The following is a 6,000-nucleotide window of genomic DNA, read 5'->3' on the forward strand; positions in this document are numbered from 1 at the left end:
TAATTTCAGAAACCAGTTGTTTTAAAATTCTTTTGATCACTGACATTTTCAAACACCCACTGAACTACTAGGCACAAAATTTTTCCAAAGGCTAGAGTGCCAAGGCCCCAGATGAAAGATATGATGTGCTTTAAGGCATGTGTATCCGAGATATAACGGGAAAATACATCTGCAGTGGTGAGCCCATGGGGTAACTTGAGAATGTGGGGTTAGCCACAAGCCCTTGATAATTGTCAGAGGCTGAGGGATAGGGAGCACAGGATACCACCAACAAGGACGTGAGAACGTTTTCCTACCATTGGTCTGGTAGTAGCAACTCATCGGTAATTCTTTTGAGGAAATCACAGCACATCTGGCTCTTCTCCCAGCAGGAAGCTTCCTCTATTATCAGGCAGAAGTGAAAAAATTCTGAGGCAGTCGTACTTAGGACAGACCCTAGCAGATGGCTGGGGTTTCAGGGCTACTTCCTGGGTCACTCAGGAAGTTGTTAGTAGATCTGAGAGAGAGAAGGACTTGATGGCAATCAGATGATACTGGACATGTGTGGCTCCCCCGTCCTTCCCAGGTCAGAGAAGGAACCCTCATTAAGGACATGCCCTTGTCTCTCAGACATGGAGGTAATCTCCTGCTAATGACTTCAATTTTCTACTTGTCTTCACCTTTAAAAATACTTTTAAATTCGTGTGTGTGTGTGTGTGTGTGTGTGTGTGTGTGTGTGTGTGTGTGTGTGTGTGTGTGTGGGCACGAGAGAGAGAGAGAGAGAGAGAGAGAGAGAGAGAGACAGAGACAGAGACAGAGACAGAGACAGAGAGAGTGTCGCACCTGCTGTGCGGCCTGCATCCAAGAATGTAGCGAGGTGGTCGGGATAGATGACACAGAGACCGGTCGGTTGCTTTAAGAAAACTTTATGCTTCCCAAGTCAGCTTAAGAGGAGATTCCAAGTCCGCTTAGGAGAGAGAAGTCTCAGGAGAAGTCCCTCTAAGAAAAAGGAGCTTCCCTTTTTAAGGACTTCTGCCATTCATCTACATACCATTTTTGCCAGACTTCTCACCCTCCTGGCTGGTGGTTTAATCTCCGGCCCCAGAATCGGGGAGACACCACAGGGGGGACAGGGAGAGGCATCTAGCCGTAGGGGGTGTGAAAGGCATGGTATTTCAGTGAGCAAGCCCTTATCTGAGCCCTATCAAGAGCTTTAAAGCACTGAATTGTTTTCAGTAAACATTACACAGATGCCTGCTCCCAGGCCGGAGGGGAAGTGGGTTTCTGCTCAAGGTCTGGTGTCCCCACAAGAGAGAGAGAAAGAGAGAGACAGAGACAGAGACAGAGACAGAGAGACAGAGAGACAGAGAGACAGAGAGACAGAGAGACAGAGAGAGAGGTAGGAGGAAGCCAGAAAGACAGTAGATCCCCTGGAGCAGTAGTTACAGGTGTTGTGAGTCAACTGATATGATGTGGGTTCTGGGAACCAAACTCTGGTCCTCTGCAAGAGCAGCATGTGCTTCTAACTGCTGATCTCCCACTCCGCCCCTTCTCACCTTCATGCTCAGAGTCAATGCCCGTATATCTTTATTGGATCGTAATATTAAAGCTGTGCTCTTAGATGCTGGAATGAATAAGAATTAAATGATGGATTTTTCTCTCCCCTTATATTATTTGTGCAAATGGCCATGCTGTCTTTACATGAGGATTTTTAAATGCAGGCAGTTTTAAAATTTTTTTTAGCTTTTTTATTACTTTAATTTTAAATAGCTTGCTTCACATGTCAATCCCAGTTGCTCTCCCTCCCCTCCTCCCGCACCCCCCACCATCCCCCCAACCTCACACCCTATCCCCACTTCTTTCCACATAGGGGATATCCAGAGTCTGTCATTTCCCTCAGGGCAGGGTCCAGGCACTCCCCTAAGAGTCCAGGCTGAGAGAGCATCCCTCTTTGTGTTATGGACACACGAAGTCCATTTGTATACCAGGGATAAACACTGATCCACTGCCCAGGGCCCCATAGGTTGCCCAGGCCTCCTTACTAAGTCTCACATTCAGGGGATCTAGATCAGTCCCATGCTGGCCTCCCAGCTGTTGGTCTGGGGTCCAAGAGCTCCCCCTTGTTCAGATCAGCTGTCTCTGCTGGATTTGCCAGCCCATTCTTTGTCCATTTGCTCATCACTCCACTCTCTGTCACTGGGTTCCATGGGTTCAGTTCAGTGTTTAACTGTGGGTGTTTGCCTCTGCTTTCATCAGTCACTGGATGAAGGTCCTCCCGCTGTATTCCCAGTCTGTTCAGGAGATCTTGCCTCATTCCTCTTTTCTGGGGTACCATGCATATCTCTCTTAGGTTCTTTCCTGTTTCCCAGACTCTCTGTCAGTGGAATTGCAGACTGGAAATATCCTGATCCATGTCTAAAATGGTGAGTACATACCATGTCTATCTTTGTGTGGCTGGGTTACCTCACTCAGGATGGTTTCTTCTAGTGCCATCCATTTGTGCAGGCAGTTTTTAAAAGAAGAACACACACTAGCTACTTCGGGAGAGCCCTGCCAAGAGGGAAGGTCTCAGTAGCCGCACTTCTGCTCATGCTGTGGAAGGGCAGCTGGGTGAAGCTGCATATTTGCTGGCGGCTCATTTGTGCCGCATACTCTCCTCACAATAGGTCTCATTTGTAAACCCTAAAAATGAGACACGTTTTAGAGAAAGATGTGGGTTTGGTCAGAGAGAAAATAGCAGAACAAACAATGCCTCATAATCATGAACATTCCAGAACTGTTTTCCAGGGAGATTATTAAGCCAAGAACTACAAAAGTACTATGCAAATCAATACAAAACAGGAAAACTCCATTCCCTAACACAAGAACATATTATGAGTTTGGGTTTTGTTGTTTCCAGCTCTGAGGTCAAGTCTCCAACAACACATACATTTTGGAAACTGTATTAAAATAGGCGTATACCTCCCATCTTTGTTTCCTCCTCATCCTCTCTTCTTTACTGTGTTTAAATTAATACTGAAAATCTACCATCATAAACATACACGATATGTTTCAGACATTTATTATTTATTATACTTTGATTTTTTTAGGGTAAGAAATTAGGAGTGTGGGTCTGTAGCTCAATGGTAAAGCCCTTGCCTATCACAGCACTTGGGTTTGAGTCCAGGTGCTGCATAAATCCAGAAGTCCAGACAACCACCATCCCAAGGATAAACTCAAGGACAAGCATATATCTCCATTAAGTTGCCTCCACCAGATACTACAGTTTTCTTCCTATGTGCAAATATCATGCTCAGAATTACCGAAAGCCTGTGTTTCTACAACATTCTGGCTTTGAAGGATTTGTTCCTTGAGGAACAGGAGTGTTGACTGAAAGACCCAATCAGAGCTCCCAATCCGTCAGAACTCTGCTCTGCAGGCTACTTTTCTCATAACACAGTCACTCAACAAACCCTTATCGAGAGTCACATACCACCCTGAAGCTGGGTTTCCAGAACAATGCAGTCCCTGCCTTGGGAGACATCCCAGCTCTAGGGAGGGGATGGATGAATGTTCAGTACAGATTCATATAACACGGACAGAAAGAACAGGCAATGGTCCTAACAGCCCACATTTATTCAGTGGTTGCTGAGGGCATGCTGTAGAAGCGGGGGTGGGCTGTCAGGGAAACAGAACATTTTATTATGTACAAAAACTAAGCAGCTCCCACCCAGTGACTCACATGTCATGGAGTAAATGCTGTGGTGCAGGAGAAAGGGCCAACGTCAGGCTGATTGAATGTCGCTTTGTTTTATCGCCTTATAAAAGCCAAAGCGACAGATATTTCTGTGCCTCTATTCCTCAGCTCACCCCAGAACCTCTCTTTTTCATCCCCACTTAGGCAGGGATGTGAGGAGGAAAACAGGCCAGGATGTCATCAGCTAAACAAAGCCCAAGCGTTCAATGCCCTCTTGTCCTCCACAGAAAGATGCTTCTGAGTCCACGGCATCATGGCTTCAAGTCTGCAGAGCTGCGTTCTGAACTCTGGCTCATCCCTACAAAGGGCTGGGAGAGTGGAGCATCATCATGTAGCTGTGCTTTGAGTTTTCCTCTTAGAATACAGACTGGGAATGCCTGACTCGCAGGGCTGGCTTCGGAATAAAATAAGAAATTAATGTGCAGGACCTAGCATGTGACACCACAAATAGATAGCTATTCAGTCAGCCTCACTTTCAGTGACAGTCCAACACACAGGCACCCAAGACTTGGAAACAGATTAATAAATTTAATATGCAAGTGTGTGTGTGTGTGTGTGTGTGTGTGTAAGAGAGGGTGTGCCTGGGGAGGGAGAGAGAGGTGGGGTAGAGGCAGGGAGGGAGAGACATACAGAGACACACATAGAAAGAATGATGTGCTTTACTCCTTGTATAGTAAGTCATGGTGGAGCTGGGTGTGTTGATTTGCTGAACCTGTGTGAATGCAAACTGTGTGTAAGGTTTCCAGTGTCACATGTGGATGGCTGTCCTATCTCATTCCCCATCTCCAGAGACCAATATCGAAGCAAAAGCATGCTTCTGGGGACATGTCTTGTAATGCTACCTGTGGATTTTCATCCAGGCTCTTACTGACATATCCTTCTTGTATTGTGTTTAAGTACATTTATTGTGTGTGTTTGCGTGTGCGTGATAGGCACTGAAGCTTGCATGCCCAGGTGTGTGTGTGTGTGTGAAGGTCGGTCAGAGGGCAGACTGAAGGTTAGTTCTCTCCTGCCTTGTGAGCTCTGGAGATGGAGCTCCGGTTATCAGGCTGTCAATCAGTCAACAAGCTGTTCTCCTCACTGGGTCATCTTGACCTTCTTTTTTTTGAGGTCCAAATACACTTCCAGAAGATTCCCTTCCAGACTTTCTGACCCACAAGCTCTCTTCTCTCTCACAAGGCAGGTCCCCCCTTACCACCTGTGCTCTGTGACACTGTGGAGTTCCTGCTCTGCTCACCTTGGAGGACCCCCCTTTTTTTCCAGGAAGATATTCTTGACTTCCTTCTTGTTCATCTGGGAGTCCATTTTCTGCTCCCATGCTAACTGAGAGTGCCCACATCCTTTCTGCCCATCAAACCCTATCTTCAACCCCCTCTCTTTCTTCACAGAATGTGTTCCAAGCCCAGGTCTTTGAGGACATCTCATAATCTCTCTCACCTCTTGCATCTTGCCCATCATCATTCCTATTCACCCTTGAGGGAAACATCATTCAATAACTTGCCTAATGGATAACAAGAGATTTTGTTAATCTCAGGAAAAAAACTTTACAGATTTCTGTTTCCTTTTTTTCCCTTTCTGTTCAATAGACTTTGTTCTTTATTTCAGGAATAAGACTGTCTAAAAACCAACCAAAATACAGAAGACTCATTATAAGGAAGAGAATAACATAATAAAATTCTTATGGCTTAGTCAGTAGACTAGTTGGGTTGCTTGTATGAAGAACTGAGTTGATCCATTCCTAGTACTGCATATGGCTATAATCCCAGCATTTGAGAGATAAAGGCAGGAATATCAGAAGTTCAAGATCATCCTCAATATATGGCTAGGTGTTTGGTTTGTTTTCTGTGTATGAGCAAAGTATATATGAGGGTGAGATGGCATGTGTCAGTGTGTGCTTGTGTGTGCATCATGGAGGCTGGAAGAGAACACTGGGTGTCCTGTTCAAAATTTCCACCCAATTCCCTTGACACAGGAGCTGGGTTGACAGCTAGAGAGCCTTGCTTATCCTCAGGCAAGCGGCTGTGCCTAGCTTCTTGCATGGATACTGGGGATTTGGGGTCTGGTCCTCAACAAACACCCTTACCCTTCAAGGCTCAATCCCAATCCTGTCTGGTGAGTTAGAGAAGACCCTGTGCGAAACAAAACAAAACAAAACATCTTGCTGGTCTCTCTCAAGGAAGACTGGACCAACGAAGAGATGTTTAGGTCTAATAAAGTCACACATTCTTGTTTAATTTGCAACATAATCCTGAGGCTCTTCTGGAAAAGTAGATATGGAAAAAATA

At 45.6% G+C, this 6,000-nt stretch overlaps 1 long non-coding RNA gene across 1 annotated transcript; it reads left to right on the plus strand.

Annotated features, from left to right (window-relative positions):
* Nucleotides 1-489: 489 nt before the first annotated feature.
* On the plus strand, nt 490-4,220 carry LOC121138967. Its single transcript, XR_005875835.1, has 3 exons — nt 490-617; nt 2,349-2,402; nt 3,943-4,220. It is a non-coding gene; the product is annotated as an uncharacterized LOC121138967 (long non-coding RNA).
* Nucleotides 4,221-6,000: the final 1,780 nt, after the last annotated feature.

This window comes from Mesocricetus auratus, unplaced genomic scaffold (genome assembly GCF_017639785.1).
Source record: "Mesocricetus auratus isolate SY011 unplaced genomic scaffold, BCM_Maur_2.0 Super-Scaffold_6730, whole genome shotgun sequence".
Lineage (NCBI taxonomy): Eukaryota > Metazoa > Chordata > Mammalia > Rodentia > Cricetidae > Mesocricetus > Mesocricetus auratus.